The following is a 27811-nucleotide window of genomic DNA, read 5'->3' as shown; positions in this document are numbered from 1 at the left end:
ATGTACTTGAACTTCCAGATTCAGATAAACTTTGAGGCTCTGATAGAATATTTCCCTTAAGAAGCCTTCCTTCTCCCACTTCTGTGAGTTAGAAACCCTGCCTCTGTATTCCCATAGCCTGCTTACAGACCTCCACGACATCACATGAAAGGTAGGAGCTGCACTGCTTGTTCTACCTCCTCTATTAAACTGTGGGGATGGAGTCTGTGTCTTTGACACTGCATTCCCCATATCTAAAACTGTAGTTCTCAAAATTTTTGCTCTGAAGTTCTCTTTACTCTGTTATAATTATTAAGTATACCAAAGAAGTTTTGTTTATGGGGATATATATGTATAACATATTAAAAGTTAAAATTGAGAAAAAAAACAATTTTAAAATAAAAAACCAACTATACAGTTTTTAAATTTACATATTTTTGTTGAAAATTGGCTATATTTTCTAACTTAAACATTTATTGATAGGAGTGGTATTGCCTTACGTCTTTGTAAATCACATTAAAATCTGGCTTAATAAAAGACGGCTAGATTCTTGTGTCTTTGTTTCCAAGTTCAAAGATAGTTGTTTTGGTTGATACAAATGAAGAAAATCCAGATACACAGTTAGAAAGAGAGGAGTATTTTAGTATTCTTTTCAGATAATTGTGAATATTTTACTTTAAAAATACACCCAAACTCGAAAGTAGTAGTTTCTTAAATATGTGATGCAAGGTGGAATCTAAAACCATTTCTATAAAGTTTTCACACTATGTTATATTACAGCCTGTTGTATTTTGAATGAATCTTTTACCAATGCATGATTTGTAACATCATGCATTTTTAAGGCATTTGTTCACCGAGTTATACAGATCATCCAAATTTTGTCACTTTCATTATATCTAATACAAAAAAGTCACATTAATTAATCTCACCATCAATCTCACCAGAAAACTCTGTAACTATTATGAAGTTGTCAAGCTCATTGTGGTGGACACAATTTTTCCACAGTTCAAATTTTGCTTGAAAGCTCAAAATTTTATCATTGACAACAAGTAATGTCAACTGTTTTCCTTGTAGTGACAGCTCACTTGATTCATTTTTGAGAAAATGTCTGCAAAATATCCAAGTCTGAATAACCAGAGTTCATCTATTAGTCCTTTCAAGTACAAATGACGTTCCCTGAAAGAAGTACGTAGTTCAGCTTGCATCTGAAACAAGGCCACTGGGATTTTTTTTCCCTTCATAACAACCATTATGCTTCAGTATGAAACAGACATTTATGTGTACATCACACTGTGCACACAGAATATTAAAAATATGTTCACTCAACGATGAAGATTTAACAAAATTATTATTATTTTTTACTGCTTCATCCCAACATTTTAAAATAAAACCTGTGTGAGCAAGGGGTAGTGAATAATATAATGGCTAATACAGTTTTGTGTCCCTGCCTTGGTTTGTACTTAAGGACCAGCAGTTTTACTTACAATTGCTTTTACATCAGCAATGCAAATGTCAACACAGTGAGTTCTTATGAGTATTAGTATTATAATAAAGTTCATGTCATTCTCAGTGTTCTCATCTCATGCACTCCCTGAAAGGGTCTGGAAAACACACAGCTTGGCAACACACTACACTTAGAGAACTGCTGATCAAGGCAATGCTTTAAACACGATGGGCACTCAAGACATTTTGAATGAAGGATTGAATGAATGAATCCACATTGGCTTAATCTATAGTAATAATAAAAGTGCTTGTGATGATTCAAAGGGCGTATATGTGTGTGTGTGTGTGTGTGTGTGCACGCAATGGAGACTGTTTGACAAAAAGGTTTAGTAGATCCTTGAGTAGAAGTTAGAATGAAAAGCAGAGACCTTGTGACAAAAATTCCATTCTGGTTTAAGAATAAATTAATGTTATTCCACTAACTCCACCACCTTCAGCTACATGAGAAGATCATAACATTTTTGCTGATTTTTATAGAGACTTGTCAATTGTTATTGTTAATATTTTGAAGAGCAATTTATCCATATAATACTTAACTGAACTACCATTGTGAACTTACAATATACAGGCAAACAAAGATTCAAAGATTTGAAAGACTCACTTGACCAAACTAAGTAGGAATATTGATGGATGGACATGGTGTCTTCTAGACAATTCCTCTCCTAATCACTGTACCTACATTACTTCCTTCATCAGAGAGTTGGTTACAGAATAGGCATGTTTTCATCTTATACAAAGCAGGTATTTTTGCCCGAACTCCTAAGGTCTCATTCTGTTATATCCTAATCTCATTCAAACGGGATATAACCATGAAAACTAACGTTAAATTCAGCTTCTGTCAGTGGGAATGTTGTGAAGTATGTGTTTGTTAAGAGTGAAGCATATTTGCTCCACTTCCAGAAAACCCTTAACAACAATGGGCAAAAAGGTAGTTGATTCTACAATCCTACCAACATTGTGTGAAAAGGAATAGATTATGTAAACTAGCAAACCTTTAACAACAATGGGCAAAAAGGTAGTTTACAATCCTACCAGCATTGTGTGAAAAGGAGTTGATTATGTAAATTCGCTTGATTGGGGTGTCCCATCTTTAAGAAAAGTATTTATTTTCTAGTAGTCTTACAGCACGACAAGTGTAATCTTGGAAAAGCTCAACAAGGAAACTTCAAGGGCAGCAAGAATTTCAGAAAAAAAATAGCGAGTAAGGATAGTTGGTGTCATGTGCTTAAGGTGTCCTTGTCCCAGGATTGTCTAATTGTGCAGGTACCAGCTAAACAGATGTGCGGTGATTAACCATCCACTCCAGGGAACACATGTGGGAAGGTATCCATCAGTGGAGCAGGTTTGCAAATACACGACACACGAGACTCGCCACTGGCCTTAATGAAGCCTGCATCATTCAGTGCTGAAAGCAAATGGTGAGGTCTTTTTTTTTACCCTCTCTGCCTTCTGTAATGCTTCTCTCATGTTCTTTTTAAAAAAGTCATTTTGACCCTTGCTGATCTGTGGAGGCAGAATGCCCAATTAAATTACTTTCATTCTAAAAGCACATACAGCCAAATACTTTTTATAGCACACGATTTCAAATTCATAATAAGCATGAAGGAAAAGTAGCACAAAAGCTTTTTAAAATTATATAGAGACTTTTAAACAATTGGTGCTACCAAAAAAGTTCAGAGAGAGTGCCTCACTGTGGAAGGTCCAATTGGCCAAGAAATTATGAAACTGACATTTTAAAATAAGAATACATTTTAATATCCATTCTTTTGGGGTCAGGTGCAGGCTACTCAGAATAACAATTCTGTCCAAATAGAAAATGAAAACCTTCCAGGAAGAATTAACTTCAAAGCAGACTATAGCTCTCCATTTAAGAACTGCATTGAAACATGACAGTAACTTACATTTACTGGGTACGGACTATGTGTCAAGTATATTGTTAGTGCTTTATTTTGATTTTTTTGATCTTCACAATAACTGTATGGGATAAGTACTATTATTATCACTATAATACACATGAGAAAATTGTGGCTTAGAGCTTAAACGATTCTTGTAAATTTTTGGAGACAGTGAGTGGTGGACCCAGTAACCAAACTAAAAGTTACTAAGTCTAGAAGCTAGTTCTATTGTTAATGGTAGCTTTCCAGAACATCTACGATTTTAAGTTGTATAATTATTAATTTAGGTAAAGAGTATTCAATAAGCACTGCTATCAGGTACTGCTAGATGCTGGGATTGTAATAATGAAATTGTTCTTATTTATTAACAAACATGCAGTCTCATCAACACACCATTTCTTGAAGCTGGTTCAATAAGACATTTATTGTCATGTCTAATTTCACAGAAGAAAAGCTAAGCCAGGGGTTGTTAAGGATTTTACATTCAGCAGAAAACAGAATTATTGCCCATTGATTTCAGTCAAGTGTTCTGTACACTAGATATCACCATGCATCTTATAGAGAATCAGACAAGTAATTGCTGAAGCCATTAAAGTCAGTTCTGAGCCCCACAAAACCTGATACAACTACCTGATGACCTCTTTAGGTATAGGAACTACTTTAATATGTTATGCTTAAACCCAGCCACGAGGCAAATGAACATCAGGTTTTTTCAAAGGTAAATCAAGATTAGTCACAATGTAAGAAAATATGGCGGAAAAAAACTAAATGATCAATAAATAGAATCTAGTTTTGTAACATATGGCACATTAACTTCATAAAATATTATCCATCTACTATTATTTTATTCAAAAGTTCGGTACACATAGGAGTATTATTTTAATGCATGCGTAAAACCTACACTGACTCACAATGCACCAAAATTACATGTTAATGTAACAGCATCTAGACACGAAATAATTAGAATAGCACACGATCTACAATGTGCTAGAACAAAGGTCAATACACTTTTCAGAAAAGGGCCTTGGCGGTTCCAAAGGCATTGTTGGAATTACTCAACTCTGCTGTTGCAGTGCACAAGCAGTCATAGACAACATGTAAATGAATGTGCATGGCTGTGTTCCAATACAAATTCTCTTATAAAAACAGGGAATGGGCCAGATTTTACCCGAGGGTTGTGATTTTTCTGATCTCTGTGCTATAATATACAAGTATGGGGCAGTTTAAAGACATTTACACTGGTGTTTTTGTAATATTTTATAATACTGCTTAATAAACTTTAAGAAAAGTCTGTACATCTGCATAATCAAGTTATACATTTGCTCACTTGAATTCAAGCCATTATTTTTACCCAATCTAAATTATTTTTACCCAAAGCTACCCAAGAATGTAGCTTTACCTTTTTGAAATAGTTTGCAAATTCCAGACAGACGTCAGGGCAAAGAGTCTTTATAAAGCATTTAGCCAGACAGAAAGCTTTCATTACTGTTGGTTAAACAATCCAAAATCCATGACCCGGCCACCAATCAATCAACAAGCATTTACAGATTGATGACAAAGTATTTTGCCCTGTTCTAAGCACACTTGTCAGACAGTCTCCCTCCTGTCAAGCAGTTTAAAATCTAATAAATGAGGCAATTATGTTATCTTTATTTATTCAGTGAGACATTTTGGCATAGAAACATCAGGCATGTCCAGTAACTAGAAACAAAAAATATATCATGCTGCATAGGGTGGAATTACTCTAGTAGATAAAAATATCTTTGCATCGATTTTCAGTAGAAATATATTCAATTTTAATTTGTACATGCAGGCTTTTTACCTGATCTGTTTACTCATTGATAACATAGTATTTCGGGAAAAAATGGTCAGTAATTCACCAATTACAGGTATTTATGTTTCCCAAGCTTCAATTTAACCCTTCTAATGGTAGAAAAAGGACATAATCATTTCATAAAGTATGCTAGCGTTATACTACCAAAACAAAGAAAAATACACTGCCATCATCCTCCAGACAAGAATAAAGCTTACTAAATACTTTTCTAAGTCTAAAATAGGTTGTTGGAGAAGGAAGCAGCAGCTAGATCAAAGATAACACCATCCTAAGGTGCTTAGTCTGTATTGCTAAGTAATAGGAAGAGCAACACGGCTGAGAGTGCACATAGGCATAGCAGAGGGGAATAGTAACAAGATTAAATATAAGAATAAGTAACTGGGCTGGGCATGGTGGGGTGGGTCATGACTGTAATTTCAGCACCTTGTGAGGCTGAGGCAGGAGGACCGCTTGAACTGGGAAGTTCAAGACCATATTTAGATGGTAAAACCATAAGGCCTTGGTAGTTGATTAGATGTGGGGGCCAGGGAAGAAAGCTGGCAATTAGAATTTCTAGCTTCAATAATTTGGTAAAACATTGGAATATGACACACAGAGACATCAATGGATCACGGGGAGGAAGATGAAGGAGCTCTCTTTCAGGTATATTTGGAGTATCTATGTGAAAATAAATGCCCAACTAAAGAATCCTTACCCTAAACATTATCTTATTCTCACATTAGCATTTATTGAGTGTGCTGTATGTATCAGACACTGTGCTAAGCACTTCACCTCTATAATCCCACTGAATCCTCCCAACAGTCCCACTGATATATGCATTTTACACCTAAGGGAAATAGAGTGAGGTTAAGTAAACTTCCAATGCACAAACAATTAAATGGCAAAGCCTGGATTTATTAACTCATAATTCTAAAACTGACTCTTAGCCACTACCATATATGGTGATAAAAAGAAAAAGAAAACAGCTTAATCTGAAGAATACTACAAAGATATTATCACTTTGCCAATATCAGCTCCACAGGTATACTGTTTTGGGCTTTGCCATGAGTCTGCTCAACAAACGACCTAATACAGAGAATTAGACTTACTTCATTTCATTAAGAGCTCAAGAGGCACTTCTGTAAATCTGGGAGGTTTATAAGGGCCAGGATGCGTTCATGCCCTCCTAAGTCAACATTCTTACCAAGTCGACATTGGTCCAGCATCTACAACATGACCAAAAAAGGCAAGGCTTCTGACTTTGGGCCAATATTGATTTGGATGGAAAAAAAAAAAAGGCAGGTTTGTGGGTTTTTAAGCATATTTGAGAATACCAGAGGCTGTACAGCTTGGCTTCAGTGAATGTCAGCTCAGGGCCAAAATATACCCATTCACAAAATGAAGTTTGTTTCCCTACTTTTTGTGGTGAAAGCCCCTGGAGTTTTGGCAGGCTTCTCAATCTGGCACTCAGTTGAACTGCTGCAGCCAGGATGCAAACTTCTACTGGCCTATACTATGAGGCCTCATCTTTAAGTTCTAGAATCCCAAGAGGCTAAATGGTGAGAAGAGGAGGGCCTTAAAACGTATTAGCCCTGGGCCAGTCATGTTGACCCACAGCAACTCCTACTCTAATTCCACACACATCTCATACAATTTGCCCCAAATGATGGGGATTATATTTAATCACCTTATATCCTGCAAATGATCAGTGTGGTGAGACAGAACACATGAAGTACTAAGCAGTGTCTGGCATACAGGAATTTTTCGATATATGGCAGCAATTATTACAGATATTTGTAGTAGTACATTTTAGTAATAGCCATATGGGAGCTTAATAAACATTTGTCTCAGTATTGAATTTGGCAACCCTTATTGACCCATTATTTATTTTGAAAGACAAAGTTGAAACAGTCCAAAATAAGGCAAAATATAATTTGATTCATGTGATCTCTATTAAGATAATATACATTGTTAACCTTTCAAAGAAAAATATTGACAAAACATTAACATCTAAAAATTAAAGCTATAATTAATTATACTTTAGAATGCATTTATTTTTTTCCTTATTTTATCCTTAGAATACCTATAGAAATTACTTAGGCACTGTTTTATCCTTATTGAACAGAATTGTTTCATGTATTTAGCATTTCTGGCAAGTAATTGAGTGCTAGTGCCTGGTGTATAGCTAAATAAATGGACACAGTTACCTCTTCTTAATGAAAGCCAGTTTAGATATTATTGACATTCCAACTCAACAGTATTTCTCACCTTACAGAGGTGAAATGAGAGATAGAAAGCAGAGGATACTGAGAAAATTCAAAAGTCTCTATTGGCTCCAAGTGCTAATCTAGGTACAATGTATGCATCAACATGGAATTTTTGTACTTTGAGGAAAACGAATTAATACAGTGATGACATAATCAACCAATTCTAGTTTATTTTTATTTCCCTTTTGATTTTTTATATTCCCTAGTTGATACATGTTCATACTTACCCTGGAATGTGCTAACAATGAAAAAAATAAGTTATAAGAAATATGAGATTCAATAAGGTACAATCATGTTTATGAATATTCTTAACCATAAATGCATAGCTTGTCCAGGCCAGAAACAATTCAGTTTCTGAATTCAATGCCACTGTTGAATATGTTAACTCAGTTCTAAATGAAATGCATTATTTGTACAAAGTTCTACTTAATATTTAACATAATGAAGATTGTCAATTCCAATACATTTGCACCGCAGAAAATGCATTTGTATTGCTTAGAGCGCTTAATGAGTAATAATGCAATGAAGAAAAACCAAGACTAAGAAATGTGAAATAAAAACCAAAGTCATAAATCCTATAGGCAATGACATTAAGACTAGAACTTAAGTCTTAAGATTTTGCTATTTGTGTCCTTTTACTGTTAAATTGCAAGAGGAAAGTCTTTTTAAGGTAGCAAAAATAATATTTGTGGGGAGGAGACAGCAATAATATCTGTTCATGCAACTAACTAGGTATATGTGAGTGGGTAGGCACATAAGGCCAATGGGCACTGGGAAACATGTCTGTCAGGTTCTTTCTGTTTTGTTAGCTATTGAGTCAACCTGACTGAAACAAAGACGCATTTCACAAGAGTGAAAATTGGTTTCAGTCCATCCCTTTAGCATTTTCCAGGTGACTACATTTTTATAAATCGCCTGACAAAATCAAGCAGTTACATTGCTTCACAGACTTTGGCTGGAACATTAAAGGAACCGAATGATTTATGGAGGAGAAGATCAAATAGGTTGTGTTGTATCTAAATGCTTGTCCCATGAACCAAAAGCTGAATGTGAATTGGCAAATTAATGATTTTTCATTTTCTTCTAGGATTTCATGGTTTGGAATGCCTTGTGTTGAAGCGACACATTTCACCCCTTTTTAAAGTGCATCTTAAAAAAAAGTCACTGTCTTGCAAATCTCCCACATCAGCTCTGATTTCCCTCACTCACCTGCTGCAATATTTATTTTTTCATGCCACACCATTACATTGCTTTGTTTTGTTTGTATTTTTCTCCAATTGTTTCATGAGTGCCTATGATACACACGAGTGCATATAATCTGAATCAGATTATATAGTAAATACTTCTTTTGTACTTCTCATACTGTAGAAAGATAATACATATTGGCTATTCCATGATGAATTTTCTGTGTAGGAATTAATTCAATACATGTTCTTCATTTGTACTGACAATATGTAAAGGACATTTTTGAGTCTTTTTCAATCCTTTAGGAGGGCAGCTCTTCTGTACTTCATTAAAATACAAACTCTTACTTTGATTTACTTTCAGCTCTAAACCTTGTTCTCCCCGTTAATGTAATGCATTTGTATCATGCATGAGATACATACTCTTTATTATGATTTAGAACCTTCCAAAACATTAATGTTGCCCAATAGAAATGCCATACCTAAGATTTAATACCATGCCTATCATTTTCTTGTTTCTCATTCTCTTCATCCTGAAGTACCGGGATTCTCATATAAGTAACTTTGCCTGAGCTTGGGTAAAAGTTGACTCCTAATGTAAGGTGAACTGGAGAAGAACATTTCTTTCACCTCTTTCCCTGATCTTACCTTTTTTATTCAGCATTCCCTCTAAAGAGAATTTCACTCACAGAATTAGAGACAGACTCTGTACTTTTTAATCGTATCACTTTTAGAAACTAAAACTCATTGGATTTTTTGAGAATTAGGAATCATTATACTGTGCAGAGTTTGGGCTTTTTGACACATTTCCATTCCTTCAGTTGAGCACTCCTTTTATTGGATCACTGAAATAAAATCATGATTATTAAACATGTCACAATATACAATTCTCATTTTATAATAATTTATGAAGATCTTGCTTAAATATATGTTCTCAAATCAATTTAAGTTGAGCACATATTAAGCAAAAATAAATTTAAAAATGCATCTCGCCTCTCAACAAAATATTTCCTTGCCTGAGTTGTTCAAACTCCTGCAGATAAAGCATATTTAAATAAAGATAAGGGGCTATCACTTGCTCTTATTTTCATTATATTCAGGAGATGACCACTTTGATTATAAGTAAGAAGACTTAAAAATACTCATGATTTCCAACATGAATTACAGCACTTAAGACTTTGTCTTCTCGTTAAATCATGCTTATTCGTGCATTTTATATAAAAACTCTGGAGAATAACTTAACAGAAAATCTAAAATAAGAAGAAGAAACACTGAAATTCCCCAAATCTCTATAGATAAAACCTTTTAAGGCTTAGGATTAAGCATTTGAAAATATCAGGAGCATTTAAAATATGTTCATGCTTAGCTTTCTGTTCACTTGCTGACTATCTGCAACATGAAAAGTCTGGGGTTGAATGGCACGAGAGCATTACTGTTTCATTTTGATAATCCAAGTTTAATTTTAATACATCTTTTAATTTTACTTTAATTTAGGTTTTTTTGGGGTTTCAGAGGCAGAGCACTACTTTGTTTCTGACTAAATGACAAAAATCATTAACTGCCAGTGACTATATGAACATGATGTGAACAAAGTTTTTTGTTTTAGAAAAACATATACTTATATTCTATATATTCTGAATTATCCTCATATAAACAACACAACATACAATATCTCAAAATGTTACTACAACACGGCTCATTAGTTTGCAGGTTGGAAACGCAGCGTGTTAAATCCTTTCCTCTCAAGCATAGTAAGTAAAGACACAGATACAACACAGTTTGCAAGTCTTAGCTCTGCTCCGTAAACTTACTGCTATCATAGGTCTTCTGCATAAGTATTTTTAGTGCCCAGTTCCTAGTTCAGTGCTTAAAAATCCTGCCGATCCCTGGGTTGGAACAAAGCTTTCGGAAGCAATTAACTGCTTTTGCCATCCCAGGTGCCAAACACACACACAATGTCCTTTTATTTGTGGAAATACACACAGATCTATTCTGCATGTGCTCAGAGCTTAACACAAATATCACCCCTTTCCCACAGGCAGCAGGAAGGATGTGGTTTGAAGGACATAGTTGCTTCATCTGAATGTTCAGTTGTTCAAAAGATCTCTTGTTGCTACGCTGAGTTGCGGCTCTACTGCTTATGTTTAAGAAGATATAACCAGGCCATGCCCAAAATCCCACTTTTATCTATTTAAACAGGCATTCAAGTAGATCGTGCAATTCTTTGCCCCTTACCTTCAGTGGACACATGCTGAAAATGTGTTCATAATCAAAAGACATTCCCCTGAGCTGATGACCCAGTAATTCCTTACGTATACAGGTCAGCTGCAACAATACCGTACTAAAATCGCCAGATGAAATGGTCAGAATTACCCGGTGGCTTGATAAAATCAGCTTACTTTGAGTCTAATCCAAGGATAAACATACAGAAAGCTCCAAGCAGTGGAAACTGTAAGCACCTTAGAACTGCCCCCTGAAACTGTAATACTGACAGGAAAACAAATATTTGCTGAATTATAGGGTGCTATATTGGTTTTACCTGAATGCAAATGAGGTCTAAATAACTACAAGCTACTGTTTAAAGTGGGCAAGTATAACCGAGAGCAGGGGACTAATTCTGCCAACACCACTAACACCAGTCCCCAAAAACCCTAATGATACACTCAGAAGAAGCAAACCAGTAGATCTGATTACCAATTTCACATATCCTGCATTCCTGGAGCTCACCCATTTCATCATTTCTGGACACTCAGACTCTAACTAGGAACACCTAACTCATAGCCCTGTATTTTGCTAAGTTTTTCCTCTACTCTTGAGTCCTCCTTTAATCTATAGAGTGTTATTCTACACTGGACCTCTCTCTTATTTTTTGGAGTCTAGCATCTTGCATCTTCCTGGAGCCCCAACTAAACTCATAACTTCTAAGCTTCTAAGAAAGTTTTTCAACTCTGTACATTAAGTCTTTTTGTGACCTTAAACTTACCTTAGAAAAAGATGTACTGTTAGTTACCAACTGCTTCTTCAGCCTTGCGTATAATGCCTGTTCCTCTTTATGACTCCCCTGCAAACTTACTAGCTCATGAGGATCTGTAATTTAAGAAAAGAGCTTTGGCTACAGGGCAGTTAAATTGCTACTAGTGGTTACTTCTGAATGACTTCAAGTTGATTCTTTCCTTGTGTTTTCTTCAATCACTTCTTATTTTTACTAATCAGTGTCACTATGTGTGAGCTATGACACTTCTTAGAACTATGCAAGCAGGCTTCAAGAAAAAGAAGAATGGAAATTTGATGAAAATGTTTTACTGGTAACACTCAGCTAGAAATACCACCTCTGAAAAAGTGTACAAAACTCCATGTACCAGGTGGAATATTACTCCTGACCCAGAGTATTATATAAATATCTGTATTTTCTTCCCCAATTAGAAACAAATAGCTCTTGATGAAATGTCTGTGCCCTGGTCCTTCAGAAGTCAGTATCTGACTCTAAGATGCCAGGAAAATTTCACCTTGTGTCATGTTTCACGCTGAGGAGTTTGTATAGCGCTAGTGTAAACCTTGGTCTCTAAGACACATTCCATGGTGAATTTATTTCAAATTCCAAACTGAGTTTATTCCATTTCACTCACTTAAAATTCCAGTTGTGATTGGAAAATATACACTTCATTTACCTTCTGCGCAGTGTTCAATGAACCGCTTGTCATGTTTCACCCTAGTAGGTTGCATTTCAATCCTGAGTGTGTCTGTGTATCAGTTGATTAAAGCTTTGCTATTATTTGTAAGGGATGTTACAACATGCACTGTCATCTTTCTTGGCATTTTTTGAAACGGTAACATGAGGATTCTGGCAAAATAATATGGTAGTTGCTACTCTTTCCTTACACCTATACCATTTACTTGTCAGTAAACAAAATCATGTTTTCAATGCAGTAGACAAATAGAAAACTCAACTTCCCTATCCTGTTGTATCTTGTGCCACTCTCTATAAACTGACATGGCATAAAATGACATAGCTTGATAAACTGCTGGAGTCAAACACAGATTACTGCCATTTAGCTAGAGAAGGACATGTCACTTGAGGACACGGCCCCAAGGAATGTCAGTTCTAGAGGAGGAAGGATAGAACCGAAATGAGGGATCTGGTTCTTTGTTGTGTGTGGCTGAATTTCCTGGACATTGTTTAAGGCAGAAATGACAGGTAGCATAAAAGGGTAAACCTTACCTTAAGAAAGCAAATTATATAAGCACCCCCCTTGAATCCCGAATTCCTGCCACACTAGGACTTTACTGCATAGGTTATTGCTCAGATCTGATGAAATGTTAACTCCAATCCGTAACCAACTGATAACAACCAAAAACCACATTAGTCATTATTTACTAACATAACAACGATAAAAATCGTGTGTGTGTGTGTGTGTATGTGTGTGTGTGTGTGTGTCTTTCCTTGAGTTCTGTATCAGGATTTTATAATGCTGAGAGAGTTGTCTATTAAGAAACATGTTTCAACTTTATTCCAAAGAAATGGTCCCCACTACTCTCTGTGAAACTGTTAATGTCCAGCATGACTCTTGTTATCAACAGGATCTATTCTATGCTTTCCTGGTACCAGCATAATTAAGTCAACAAAACTGGTTGCTTTCAAAGCCAATAACTATTCAAGGCTACTTCCTCTGCAAGGGCACAGTTTTAATACACCCATAAGCCTTATTCAGGATCTCAATCTTTTGCAGTTGAGAAATGAATCCAAGAATACCGTTAGAGAAGCTCACAATTCAACTCAGATCTTACATTTGAACTTTTTCTTTTTTGGAAAATGTACTCATGGTAACTTTATTCATGCAAAAAAAAAAACTGGAAGTGATTGAGAACATTCGTTTTTCTGGCATTGAGGACATTTCAATTATTGTCCCTTAATATGTCATCTCATAACTATTATCTGGAACAAGTATTCTTCAAATATGCCATATGGATGGTTAAAATCAAAACAAACTATTAATAACAAATCTAAACAAAGCCAAACAACCAAATACACATACAAATAAACCAAATGAACCCTCCTGTACATTCTCATTTTGTCAGAGAGCTACATCCCTGCTCCACTTGAGCTACGTTTGGGCTCCTCCCTTCTTCTAGCAAGGTTTTTTAAAGTTTAGGTTCTTCTTTCCTTTCCCTTCTTCTCCCTTCCCCTCTTCCTCTTCTTTTTTTAATCCTATTTTAGGACCCACTGGTTAGCTTTCCTTATTACCAAATTAAAAATATTATTTATTCACTCTCTTGCAAAAAAAGGCTCTTTTGAGAGTCACACTGTTTAGCTGTAAACATCATTTCTCCCTGTGAATGGCTGGAGTCCCAGTGAAGCCTTCTGCATCTAACAAAGGCTTTGGTGCATGGCTTAAAGTCTTAATATCCAACCCAAGATCCTGGATGACGTCAATGCCCTTTTCAATTATCATCCAGCACCTGCTTTATAGCTCCCTATTATTCACTACAATAGTCTTTTTGAACCTCCACTCTGCTTCAGCCAGTCACAATCATGGTGACCCCAAACTTGGCCACCTCTATACTTGTTCACTCTGTGAAGTTATTCTCTAAACAGCGCCAACCAACTTTTCAACTCTACCGACTTTGTATTTCCACTCCATCGGTTCTACAACCTCATTCATATCTCAAATCTCCTAAAAGTATCACTTTCTTTACTTCTAAAAGCTCCCTTTGGCTCTACTTTCTTCTCTCTTTAACCTAGACACCATAGCCTATCACTTCAAACATCCTCCTGTTAGTACCCACTTCTCGCTTGAATTCTTGTCGTCCCTCCACATTTTCCTCCAAAATTTCAACCCAAGATCAATGCAATTATTTTATGTCTGTTTTCATACACCTGGGTTGCTACATTCTGGATAACTTCATATGACTCTGCAGAATGGTACTGGTACAAAGCCCTGGTCTTCAACATCACTAGGACTTCAACACCGTCCAAATTTCCTTCCACATCTCCTTTCCTTTCAAGCTTTAACTGTTTCTTCCAGTCCAACATTATGTACCAACTGCCACTTCCTCGCTCTCAGCAAAGCCCTCCTGTCCTAATTTACAGGTAAAATAGCCTGTGAAATGAGAATTAACTCAATGTCCTTTCCTCCCTAGGAACTGATGCCAGCCTAACTCTTTGCCACCCAACTCATTAGAAGAGATATCTTTTCTCTTATTCAAAACTAATCTTCCCGCTTTTACTCTGGATCCTACCTTCTTCCCTCTTTATCTGTTTTATTAGCAATCCCACTTCTCACACAAACCTTCAACCTCTCCCATCCCACTGGTTTCTATGTGGTGGTGCACTGGAGCTGATAGCTAATTGTAGGTATCTTCTCAAATCTGCATTCAGTAAGGTATTTTGAAAGCCTTCTGCATACTTCCATGATAGTTTTACTCCAGCCATGGTGACGGTATTTACGCCATGGTCATCTATAATAGCTACAAATTAGAGCTTTTATTTCTCCTCTGGAGGCCTGGTTTATCAGAACACCACTGCACACACGCCTTCTCAAAACAAAACAAACAAAATCATTGACAAAAATTCTTGTACATAACCTATTTCCTCTTCTAGTTATAGTGCCCTCTGTCCTTTTATGTTCTAACTACTTAAAATATGTAGTGTGTACCCAATCATTTGCTCTTAACCAATTTAAATATGCCTTTAATTCTTAACAGTTCTTCACTGAAGTTGATATTTCCAAGGTAATCAGTAACCTTATAGTTGATAAACCTAATGGGTCCTTTTCAGTTTTTACTCACTTAATCTGTGGTATTTGACATTGTTAGCCACTCCCGTCTTATAATTCATTCTTTCCCTGGCTTCAGGACATTATCATTCCCTGAATTCCCCCTTACCTCCATGGTCTTTTCTTTTCTGGGTTCTTTTCATTTGTCTACCTTTTAGCAAGTTTTTCCACAGTACTCTTTCTCAGCTTAAACTATTGGCAAAATCTTCATCCCATGCAATGCCATGTCTCTCTCACATCTCTCTCACATGCTGTACTTACCACTGTACAACTGTTCACTTAGGTCATTCAAGACATCAGGCATCTAAAATCCCCAAACTCACCAAATTTTGCCTCCTTCCTTGTCACCTCACCTACTCTGATTCTCCTGCCCCTCAGTCTATTCTTCACAACTGAGTTGAGCTAATATTTTCTAGGCACAATTCTGATTGTATCACCCCTGGCTTAAAACACTTGAATTTCTTCCCTACCTCTTCAGCTACTTCTGCAGCCTCATTTTCCACTAGGCTTTCCCTTCCTGCTGTGTTATGTGTTTATGCAAATTCTGTCCTTTCTGTCTCCTCCCCGTCCTGTGCCTGTGCACCCTTCTACCGCAGGGCTTTGGCACAAGCTGTCTTCTGCCTCTGCTCATCCCTCCTCACCCAAGTAACTGATTTGCCTTTCGGGTCTCAGCTTAATTGGACCTTCCATGAAGAAACTTCCCCTGAGCATTCTTGACCAGCTCACATCTCACTATCAGGTGCTCTCAGAGCACTCTCCACTGCCACCTTTTATCTGAAGCATTGTGAGTTAGGTGCAGTATCAGAAGAGCAGCTTTTTGTTTATAAAATTGCTAACACCTGTTTCTCTCTTTAGATGACGAGCTCCATGAGGGCCAAGGCTGTCCATTCTTGTTCACCACTGCACACTCAGGAGCTCATGGCATGCTGGCTGTGCTAGTTCTGTGAGTATTTATTGAATTAATGAATGAAGATCCTGGAAATTTCCAGAAGTTCTTCAGATGGGAAAACTAATAGAAGTCTGGGTTTCCCACAGGCAAGCAAAAAGCAGTTTTAAGTCTAAGAACTAAGGCCTTGAGAGACATCTTCTAATTTTGTGAGCATTGCTGGTTAGGCATACACAGATGAATTACCCAAATGATATGAAAGAAATCTGCCGTATTAACATCATGTCTGGTTTAAAGAACAGGGCTTAAAACCTTAAAGAGCTACATACATTTCTCTGGGCTTATGTTTTGTCCCTCATCCATAAAACAACTTAACGGAACATCATTTTTTTATACTTAAATAAGGTGATCACACAATTTATCATCCAGACTAAGGCATGTTTGTTAGTGAAAGAGAGTAATCATAATTGTGCCTCAGCAACAGAGGTAAACTGCAGAGGTCTCCAGCAAACTGGGACAAGTGGTCACCCCAGCTGTGGCTGACATAACAGTATGATATAGGGAAATGCAAAATTCTCTGTCCATGGAGATCTGTGATGGGAGCTATAGAATAACTAAGCCCAACATAGAGGGATGCTTCTCATCAATGTGATGTTGGTGTTTGTGCAAATTGTGGAAGAAGCAATGCATTCTTCAATAATGCAGTAAACAGAATAAGATTACAGTTGCATTCAGCATTCTACATTTTATTTGGAGCTTGTTCTGTTTATTATTTTATTTTGTGCCCCACAACATACCTATTTTAATTCCTCAAAAAGCCTTTGATGAGCAATGGGTCAGGCACAATTGTGATGGAAAGGAAGAACAAGATATCAACCATCCCTAGAGAATCGACAGTATAATTACAGAGCAAATAGTGTCATCCATAATTACAGATTAAGGAATGGACACCCAGAACTCAGAAATGACTTGGTTAAGGGTGTGCAGATAATAAACAGTATAACTGGAACTGTAATTCAGATCTCTGACTTCCAATTCGGAATTCCCTTTATTTTGCTCAGCTGCCTCCCACTTAATGTACTTAATGTACTTTATGCTCTTGTCTTCTACTGCACAGAAATGCCCATGAGGTACGTTTACACAGTCTTTGCAGAAGCAGATTGTGCCCGGGCTTAGCGGGCAGTGTTTGTGTTGCCCGTGTGGACTTCCTTTTTAGGCACTGGCTTCTGGCCCTGTGTCAAGGATTTGAAGGGGATTTAAAAGGCCAAACACATCTCTGATTAACTTGTCGCTGTATCATACCTATGTTTAAATCCTGGGTAAATTAAAAGGACAAAAATATGTCTTTTTACTTTATGATCAAATTCCACTGCAGAGGAGTAATGAAATAGTCCAGATATGGTCAGGGGATAACCCTGGGGATAACAGACCATCTCTACTCCATAAAATGTGGGTATTTGTCCATGATGAAACATTGGACCTTTTCATTAAAGAGAAACACTATTTATTAGTGCTTTGGGGTTTACAAAATACAGTCTTTACCAAATAGATTTATCACTGTTCTCAGATTTCTAAGGGAAATAGCTTTTAAGATTGCAGTGCAAGTATTCAAGGAAATGTGGCATTATGCTTATATTCTTTTAAATGCTAGCAACAGACACTTGTTAAAATGTAAAGTATTTTCAGTAGTTAGAAATACCCCAGCTTACAGAGACTTCTGTCTTTTCATTCATTCCAACTACATAGTTCTGTTAGTATAAGATCCTGATGATAAAATTGAAAGGTGAATTTTGTCATTTTCAACTTTCAAAAAAAAATTTCACTTATTTTACAGAAATATTTCCTAAGTAAGAAATGACTTTCAAATAATCTTTTTTCTTCTTCTGACCTGAAGAGAATTCTGTAAAGGACAAAAGCAAAATCAAAATAGCTCACAAATCAACGAAGTCATTCAAATCACAACCAAGGATAACTAAAATAGAAGACTCCTAAAGTTACCTGAAATTGATCGGGGACCAAGATAACTGGGACAATTATAGTGAATAAAATTATTTTTTAAACATCTATAAAATTATTGATCCTATGCTCATGACAAAGATGGATACAATGTATAATTGAGATTTAAAAAAAACCTTCTCTTTTTGGGTAGTCTGAGAGTTTATCTTAAAGGGAGGGTTTTCTTTGTTGGAAATATTTCTGAATGGGCTTACTAGAGGCAAAGGCTGAGATCAAAACGCATCTAAGCTTGGGGGGATCGGCTCTGGGGAGCCCTGGTGTGGATCTAGTTATAGCTAAAGGGGAATGGGGCTGGATGTGGAGTTTGAGAACAGCTTGGGCAATAGAGTGAGACTTTATCTCTACATTTTTTTTTGTTTGTCTTAAAGTTAGCAGAGTATGGTGGTGCGTGCCTGCAGTCCTAGCTACTCTAGAGGCTGAAGCAAGAGGATCCCTTGAGCCCAGGATTTTGAGGCTGCAGTAAGCTGTGTCTCACCCTTGTTCTTTAGTCTGGGCAACAGAGTGAGACCCTGTCACTAAAAACAAAAAAAAGCAGAGAGAGAGAGAGAGAGAGAGCGGGAAATGGGGATGTGAGGATGGAGAGAGACGGAGGGAGTGGGGCAGTGGACTAAAGATTTGGTGGAAGGAGATCTATTGTTTTGTGATCCTCTCCTCAGGACCCCTCAAATCCTCTGGAACTTGATGAACTTATTAATGATTTATAAATAACAATAATTTATTATTTCTTACTATTTAATATTAATATCATATATTATTATTTAATGATTACTGATTTATTAAATCTTTGGGCTGATGGATGGAATGGGGGGTCTGGGTGGCCAAGCATTATTGAACCACATGGAAAGAGGAGTGCAGACACTGGGGACTGAACAGGAGTAAACTCTGAGTAACGTTCAAGACTTTTGGGGAGCACCCTGGACTCAAAGGATGCAAAGTTGGATGGGGGTCAGTAAAGTTTATCCAGTCTCAGAGGAGCAAGAAAACTCCAATTTGTTATTGGGGTTGCAGACACGATCCATGCATGACCCCAAAACCTTACGGTGTAGTGGAAGAAGCAGATGGGCAAACAACACACAAGGGATGCGTATTTATCTAAGGAATCTCATCTGTGCCACTGCAGCTGCATCTGTACAATGTCCAGGGCCCAGAAGAAGGCCTCACTTATGCTACCTGGAAACTCAGGGCGGTATTGTGGGGAGGTGGCATTTTTGCTGGGTCTTGCAGAATGAGTGAGAGTTGTCAAATAGTTTTGAAAACTCAGAACAGTATTATTTCAATTTCCTAAAAAGAAGCCAAACAAAGCTGGGAAAGAAGGAGACGGGCTTTCTTGGTGGGAGGTATAGCATGAATGAAGTTAGCAACACGGCAGGTTGTTTGGGGTGTGGTGAGAGGTACCAGGGTACATGGTTGAGGAGTGGTCAACCTTCACTCTAAAGCCATATTTATTAAGGCCTTAAAGCCTATACTTATTTTCTTTATGCTTAGAAACAAGCAACTTGTCAAGAATTGAGATATAAGAAAAAAATATTAATTTACTTTATCTAAACTTGGCATTCAATATAGTTACTAAATTCTCTGTCTGATACCTGGTTAAATGACTCAATAATAGTCAGTAAACGATTCTAATTTAAGCTTAACTGAAGCTTGTATCTAAAGTGAACCACAGGTCCCCTCCTCATCTCCTCATACCCTCCTGCTCATATGTCACATACCCAAACCCATAGCATATCTATCTCCACAGTTTTAATGATCTTAATCATTTACAATGCTATTTCTCATCATTTAGGTTGTCAGGTGTTCTTGCATTATCAGCCTGCCTATAGATATGGAATTAATAAGACTATACAAAATATTTGCCCAACTTAGATCAGAGAATTTTGCAATTTCCTGATCAACTGCAAGATTGATCTTCCACAATATGGATGTAGTTATATACATACAAACACATATATATGGGTTTATTTACATATATAGAGAGTATCTATATGCATACAGTTATATATATATTCAATAATATGGATATAGTTATACATATAACACTTACATGCAGATAATGAAAAGACTGTTATTTGTTTTTAATTGGCTATTTAATTGTTTGATTCACAATGGTTTGTTTCTGGAATTCCATGACAAGTCCAATAACATTAACTAGCTTTCAAGGTCGATGTTGGCAAAATGAAATTGCCATTAGAAGCATCACAATCAGTGTCCTTCCTCATTTGGCATAGGTGGAGGAGGACTGCAGAGTTACCTTTAGTAATATCTCATGATACAATGATGCTTCATGTCAAATAGCAATTAATATCATTTTAACTTAAATAATGTGGATATTATTTTACATTTTGATATTAATTTTTTTAAAACACTTGAGCTTTAAAGAAAAGGTAAAACAAGGTAGCTTTGTCAATAATGAGAATTTAGATCTTCACTGGTTAATCTCTTTAATTTCAAATTTAGCTACTTAAGTGGAACGTCCCAACTTAAAATAAATGTCTAGAAATTGCCTCATAGGTTAAAGAACTCTCAAAAACCTGTCCCTGACAATGGTATTTCCAAAAGCAGCTAGTGACAACAGGTTAAAGGGATTTATAGCCCCCTTTTAGCAGCTTAATGTCTATACAAAGGAATTCATTCATTCACTTCTTTTTTTCTCAACACGTATGGAACCCCTGCCACATAGGCAGCACTGTCCTAGCTGGAAACATGAGTAGATAAAGTAGATAAAGATTCAAAGGAACTTTATTCTACTGGCGGGCACAAAATGGCAGCTAAATTTATAAGATAACATTGGCTGCTTTACCGAAAAAAACAAAGCAGGGTAGGTGGGTACAATGAGTGATTGTCAAGAGTATGACTATTTTAGACATGGCGGTCAGTAAAATCCGCCTCAAGGTGGAGGCATTAGAACCAAGACCCCTGCTCACCAGCAGGCAGTCTGAAAAAGTATTAGACAAAATAACCCAGAAAACAAAGACTTGGGGTGGCAAACAAGCTTCAAGTGCTCAAGAAACTGTAAGAAATGTTGATGTGACTGGCCTGAGTTTCAGTCTGAAAACTTTGGGTGCTAAATACTGAACATAGTTGCAGAAAAATAGAAAGTAAAAGAAAGCATTGTACGTTTAAACATATGCAAATAAATAGGTAGAAACAGATAGAAAACAGTATGTTTTAGGGAGTATAATTTTGGGGTAACATATCTTTTATTATTTTTCCTAACTGGGGAGGGGGTGGAAGACTATATTGCCAACAAAATGAAAGCTTTTACCCCCTAAACATGTCAAACAATTCAGCAGCTGATAATTACATTTATTGGAGTTAAAAAATAAAGTGGGATCTTAAGGAGAATTAGTTTATTTGAATCATGGTGACTGAGAGTGAAAAGAGAAAAAGACAAATGTGAAACTTCTGTTTCATCCACTAAGGAGCCAGCAGAAAGTACCATGGAACCTACAGACCTCAAACACCAAAAAAAAAAAAAAAAAGAAAGAAAGAAAAAAAAGAAAATTTAAACCAGAAGTAACAAAGAGCCAGGAATAGAACAGTAACTTTGGCAAAAATTGGCCCTTTCTGGACGGGGCTTATATTTTTAGGTGGTTAAGCCCACAAATAAACACACAAAATTATGGGATGAACATTTGTGAACAGTGCTGCGGAGAAAAATAAAGGAGGTGCGGGGTTTAGAGATTCCCAGGGGTGGAGGTGCTGAGATGTTCTTTTACGTAGGATAGTTAGGAAATCCTCCCCAATAAGAGAGGCTGGGAAGCCACTGGAGGGTGTTGAGTAGAGAGTGAATTTTAGAATACGACTCCAGCTACTGTGCAAAAGATAGGTTGAAGGGGTCAGTGCTAAAGCAGGGAGGGCAATTGGAAGTCTCCTGCAATCATCTGAGTAAGAGCTAATCCAAGCTTGGACCAGCACAAACAGTGAGAATTTGTGAAATTCTAGATACAGCTGATGAGCGCTGATGAATGAATCCAACTGGGAGCAGGAAAGAAGAGCCAGATTCAAGGATGGCTCCAAGGTTTTGGCCTGAACCACCACAGGCTTGTTGCTATCATTTAGCAAGAGGCAGGGGAAGATCACATACACATGGTTTAGTCTGAAAAATAAAGTGTTATTACACACCCTCAATTATCCTTCAGGCCACAACTTCTCCCATGTTGCAGAATTAGCACATTCACTTACTGCCATTTCCTGCCTATGAGGAGTTCAATGGTATTTTTTTCTTCATGAAATATTCCACAGTAGTTGTTTAACATGTTAGAGACAGATTGAAGAAAGAGTTAAAATAGTATTCATAAATGAATTTAATCTGTATCATAGTCTGAAAGATTGTTTCAAGGCCAAGGCCCAATACTCTTCTATATTAAATTATCTCAAGGTATGTTTATTTTCAATCCATGCTTAAGTTTAGCTACAGAGTCAGGGATAAAGTAGGATAAGTGAAGGTATTTAATTATTGTTTTCTTTTCCAGATCCTCAACAGAATAATTGCTGACAAACTCTCTTGCCCAGAAAATGTCTACTGGAATTATGGAGTACAGAAAAACTACAAAAACAATGAAAAAAAGAAGGATGTTTTATTTACATCCTATTTCAAAACCATTGCTTTCTTGCTATTGTATGTCTCTGCAGGCCCAATATCGTGCATCTTCATAAGAAGTTTAGAATTGTTCCTTATGTTTCCTTCTAACAAACACTGGTATATTCACTTGAAAGTGTATATTTTATTCACTTCCAAAACAGCTCATAATTTGGAACACTGAGGTTTGCAAAATGACTGAAGGAAACTTTACCTAAACAATAGTTGCCAGTTCTGCTGAGAATTATCACAGGCCCACAACGGCTGTGTGTTTTTCCATACAGATATTCTAATTTTTTTATTATGCAGCTAATTTTTTTTTAGACTCATGAATGAAATAGCAAGTCAGTCTGTGCATAAGCATATGTTCAAATCTACCAGGAGAAATGTCTGGAATCTTTTTGGTTATTAAAATTAAAATTCAGGATAATGAAAGGCATATACAACTTATTGTATTCTTTATATAACTTATTTCATCTAATCCTCCAAATAGCTATATAAAATATTTATCCCCACCTTACATAGATGTTAACCAAAGTCTGTAAGGTTAGTTCATTTGTCCACAGTTACCCAGAAAATTGTTTGTGGAGCTCAGTACAAGGCTGACTGCCAGACTCCAAAGTCTATGTTCCTTCTACTATCATACATTGCCTTTGTTTTTCTTTTATAAAAGTTGAAAAAATATCATTCTGCTTTTCCTACTTTTCTGAAAACTATTTATGATGATAAATCCAGTTTTTTGTAAGTAGCCCTTTAGCATTTCAATGCATGTAGCATCAGGCATGTGCATTTGTGCATGCCTGTGAATGCCTCTGCGTGTGTGTACATGCATACGTGTGTGGGGGTGCATGCCTGTGCATGCCTCTGTGTGTGTGTGTGAGTACATGCACATGGGTGTGGGGGTGCATGCCTGTGCATGCCTCCATGTGTATGTGTACATGCACACGTGTGTGGGGGTGCATGCCTCCGTGTGTGTACATGCAAGTGTGTGTGGGTGCATGTCTGTGTGTGTGTGTGTGTGTGTGTGTACATGGACACATGTGTGGGGGTGCATGCCTGTGCATGCCTTTGTGTGTGTGTATGTACATACACACATGTGTGGGGGAGTAAGAGGGGGCAGTGCTGAGAGGGAGAAAAATTTTTTTCTAGGTGTTAAGTTTCAAGAAGTTGGTGAAATGGAGACAGCCAATCCAACCCAGGAGACAGTGTTTGAAAACAGGGCTTCAGCTACTTGCATGATGTGGATTGGGGAAATGGTCTGTCCTCCTAGCCATGGGATGTCCCTGCTGTGTTCAGGAATCCTTCCATCTCTTGGATTTTAAAGGAAAGTATCCTTTCTGTCAGTAAAGTTTTCCTTCAATCCCATAAATAAATCATTTACCAATAATCTTCTAAATATTTAGAATGTAATAATAACATAATTATAAATTATATTAATAATGTATGTTTATTATATTTTATTGCATATTCACTATATATAATATATGTTATTGTTTGTATTTATTATAATTTAGTTGTATATCATGAATTATTTATAATTCACATATAACTATAATATATAAATATAACAAAATAAATTTAATAATTTATAAAAAACAATTTAAAATAATCTAAATAAATGATAATCATTCTCCTTGACATCCAAGCTCCTTATCAGACTTACAACATTTAATTCTTCTCTTTTATTTTTAATCTCATCTACCTTTATCATTTGTATTACAACTTTGCATCTCAGTTGTATATAAAAGCTTACTTAGTATTCCAAGGTAATTTCATCACCTTGTACATATTGGCCATGGAGCTCCATTGCCTAGAATAATGTCTCTATTCTTTATGTTGAACATTAAGGCTACTTGATATATATATATATATCGTGAATCTATCTGCCAGCGTAAATGTCATTTTCTCTTCTTTATATCCTCACACATGTTAATTTTTCCTTCCCTATAAAGATAGGGTCTTTATAGAGGTAATCGCCTTAAAATGAGGCTATTAGAGTGGCCTTAATCCAATATCACTACAGTTCTTAGAAGAAGGGGACATTTGGACACAGAGACATGGGGAGAACGCCATATGAAGACGAAGGCAGAGATTCATCTACAAACCAAGGAACTACAAAGACTGCCAGCAGCCCCCAGAAGCCAGGCGGCAGACATGGAACAGATTCTCCCTCACAGCTGTCAGGAGGAGCCAACCCTGCCTCCAGAATTGTGAAGCACTAAGTTTCTGTTGTTTAGGCCTTCCAGTCTCTGCTACTTTATTGCAACAACTCTAGCAAATTAATGCACAAATGGCAGAATGGTATTTTTCAACTTTTATGAGAAAAGTAAAGGCAGTTATAGTAGAAGAGAGCATCATGAGTCAACTGTGCTTAGATAGGGCTATTTGCTTTTCCCCAACTATGCTCCATACTTTTTTCTTCTCATATGTTTTTTTTGAGTCGGGGTCTTGCTCTGCTGCCCAGGTTGGAGTGCAGTGTCATGATCATAGCTCACTGTAACCTCGACCTTCTGAGCTCAAGTGATCCTCCTGTCTCAGCCTCCCAAGTAGCTGAGACTACAGGTGCATGCCAACACACCTGGCTATTTATTTGTTTTTATTTTATTGTAGAGACAGGGTCTCATTGTGTTGCCCAGGCTGGCCTCAAACTCCTGGCCTTAAGTTATCCTCCCGTCTTGGCCTCCCAAAGTGCTGGGACTATGGGCGTGAACCCATCACACCCAGACATTTTATACTTCTTTAATGTGGAGTGTCTTTCCTTTCCATGCATGCCTATAGAATTTATGATTATCATTTAGCCCAAAGAAGACTTTCGCATAAATTCTGCCGTAACCCTTGTTGGAATAAATGTATTCCTCTAAGCTCCCTCTAGCTCTATTTGTATCTTTATTATAAATATTAATATATCTTTCCTTGCATTGCTGTTACATGTATACACATCTTATCTTCTGGCAATAAATAAGTCTCGTCCCTTGGGGGAAGGGCTAACCTTTCTTCCTTCTGGTATTGCTCAGGATGCTGACCACAGCACCCTGCACAGAGAAGAGGTTTAATATTTATTTTATTGCTTAAATTGCATAAGAGGGACCTACCTACTTGTGAAAAAAGTTGCTGTGACCTATGTTCCTTCTTCTGTGACAAGAAACTAAAATGTACATATATTTATTCTCTTCTTAATGTTCTTTCGAGTTTTATCTCCTTCCTGGATCTGGTTCACCAGATTTCCTCCCCTCCTTTTTTTTCATCAATACAAAACTTCAAGTCGCAGTCTTGCCAATAATTCTTCTTTGACTAACTTATGAGTTAAATAAAGAAAAAATTCCTCACACACATATCATGTCCAAGGTCAGCTCAACATTGCTTTATTCCACACCTCTCAATGGGTGTATGATGCGGGCCCACTTTAACGCTGTATCAGTGGTTGATTCCTACGTGCAGATCTTTCTGCTCTTTTTGCCTGAATTATCTTCAATGTTCTTTGTGCAAAAACCACAGCCAGTATAGTCTATTTCCAAAAGAGCTGTAAAGAGGCATTTCAGAAACTTCCCTAAACAATATTTCTTTAAAATGCACCAAGCTGGATAAAGCCGCTTTGTGACCTGCATAAAAACTCCAGCGGATAAATGTGTATTACCTTCCCAAAGAACTACTTCTCCAAAGTTATTCCAGCTCTTTCCAGTTGAAATGTCAAACTTGACATAAAAATGAGATGTTCTTGCATCAATTAATAAACAAATAAATCTGTGTTTCCCATTGCCCTTTCATTCAGTGTGTTTTATGATTTGGTTGAAGTTACTGGTTACATGTCTGTTTCCTCCATTATATTTTATTCCTCAGGAATAGAATCTACATTCTATTTGCCTTTATGTCTCCAAAACCCGACACAGAGTGGGTGTTCAAGTAACTTTACTGATATCAGTAATCTGCATAGGTAAACAATTCTGAATAGAGTGAATCAAACACAAACTTCAAGTCGATTCAGCAATTCTTACAGGATGGCATTATCACTTAAATGATATTTCTCAATTTGTGTTACAATTTGATTAAACAATTTTTACCTTAAAGCTTTGAGAACAGGTTTTCTGACAATTGTATAATTTGATTTTAATGCTTATGTCTGAGGGCATATGTCCTGGGGAAAGGATAAAAGAAAATAACAGATTGCTAGGTGACAGTCAGCAACTGTTTGCCTTTATGAATTTCTTGATTTGTATGGTAGTCATTTCCCACGCTTCTCCTCAAAACAAAATAAAATCAGAATAATAACATTAATCTTTTATGTTTTCCTTTACTTGGCAACTCCCAAATGTGACGGAACCTGGAATTGACTCACATTTTGCTTTTTTGTCCACAGACACAGCAATAGTGAAAGCTGAATCATTCAGCTCAGAGGATTTTAGTGTGTGAGGACATGCAATCTCCAGACTACTTAGGAACTTCCTCTGTTACCTGAGGAACAAGAAATTGATGTGAACTTGTAAGATAATTGAGCAAAAAAGAATTTCCCAGGAGAATAAAAGTATGGCTTATCAATGTTCCTCTCTTTTTAGAACATCAAGCCCACTGCCATAAAGCCTAAAGTTGGGGGCCTAATCAATATATTTCTGGGGTGGTGATACAACTTTGAATTAATTTTAACAATATCTGACATGGGAGAGTGGAATAGCAGTCTGTGGGATTTGTGAAGCACTTAAAAATATTATCAATTTGCACATGGTACCTATTATAGATTATAGATGTTGCTAAAATAAATATACTATAAATCAGGACACACAAAGAAAGTTACCTGTAACAGGCTACTTTCTTTGAATGGGAATTCAGGTCTGCACAGAAATATATAACTAAGTGAATTAAATTTGTTTCTTAAAATCGTATTACCTGGTGGCACATGCCTATAATCCTAGCTACTCAGG

At 36.7% G+C, this 27811-nt stretch overlaps 1 protein-coding gene and 1 long non-coding RNA gene across 12 annotated transcripts in view; one reads left to right on the top strand and one right to left on the bottom strand.

Annotated features, from left to right (window-relative positions):
* Nucleotides 1-27811, bottom strand: part of CHRM3 (cholinergic receptor muscarinic 3) — a 524789-nt gene that overhangs the window by 185925 nt on the left and 311053 nt on the right. Inside the window, exon 6 of one of the 11 annotated variants that reach the window (XR_010134437.1) lies at nucleotides 11625-11728. The exons of the other annotated variants lie outside the window; for them this stretch is intronic. The gene's annotated coding sequence lies outside the window, so the exon portion shown is untranslated. The remainder of the gene's footprint in view (nucleotides 1-11624; nucleotides 11729-27811) is intronic. 11 annotated transcript variants of the gene reach the window in all.
* On the top strand, nucleotides 86-27138 carry LOC129531999 (uncharacterized). Its single transcript, XR_008677549.2, has 5 exons — nucleotides 86-151; nucleotides 16270-16357; nucleotides 22792-23018; nucleotides 24048-24226; nucleotides 24922-27138. It is a non-coding gene; the product is annotated as an uncharacterized lncRNA (long non-coding RNA).

The sequence above is a fragment of the Gorilla gorilla genome, chromosome 1 (assembly GCF_029281585.2).
Source record: "Gorilla gorilla gorilla isolate KB3781 chromosome 1, NHGRI_mGorGor1-v2.1_pri, whole genome shotgun sequence".
Classification (NCBI taxonomy): domain Eukaryota; kingdom Metazoa; phylum Chordata; class Mammalia; order Primates; family Hominidae; genus Gorilla; species Gorilla gorilla.
This window is presented reverse-complemented; position numbering and strand designations above follow the sequence as displayed.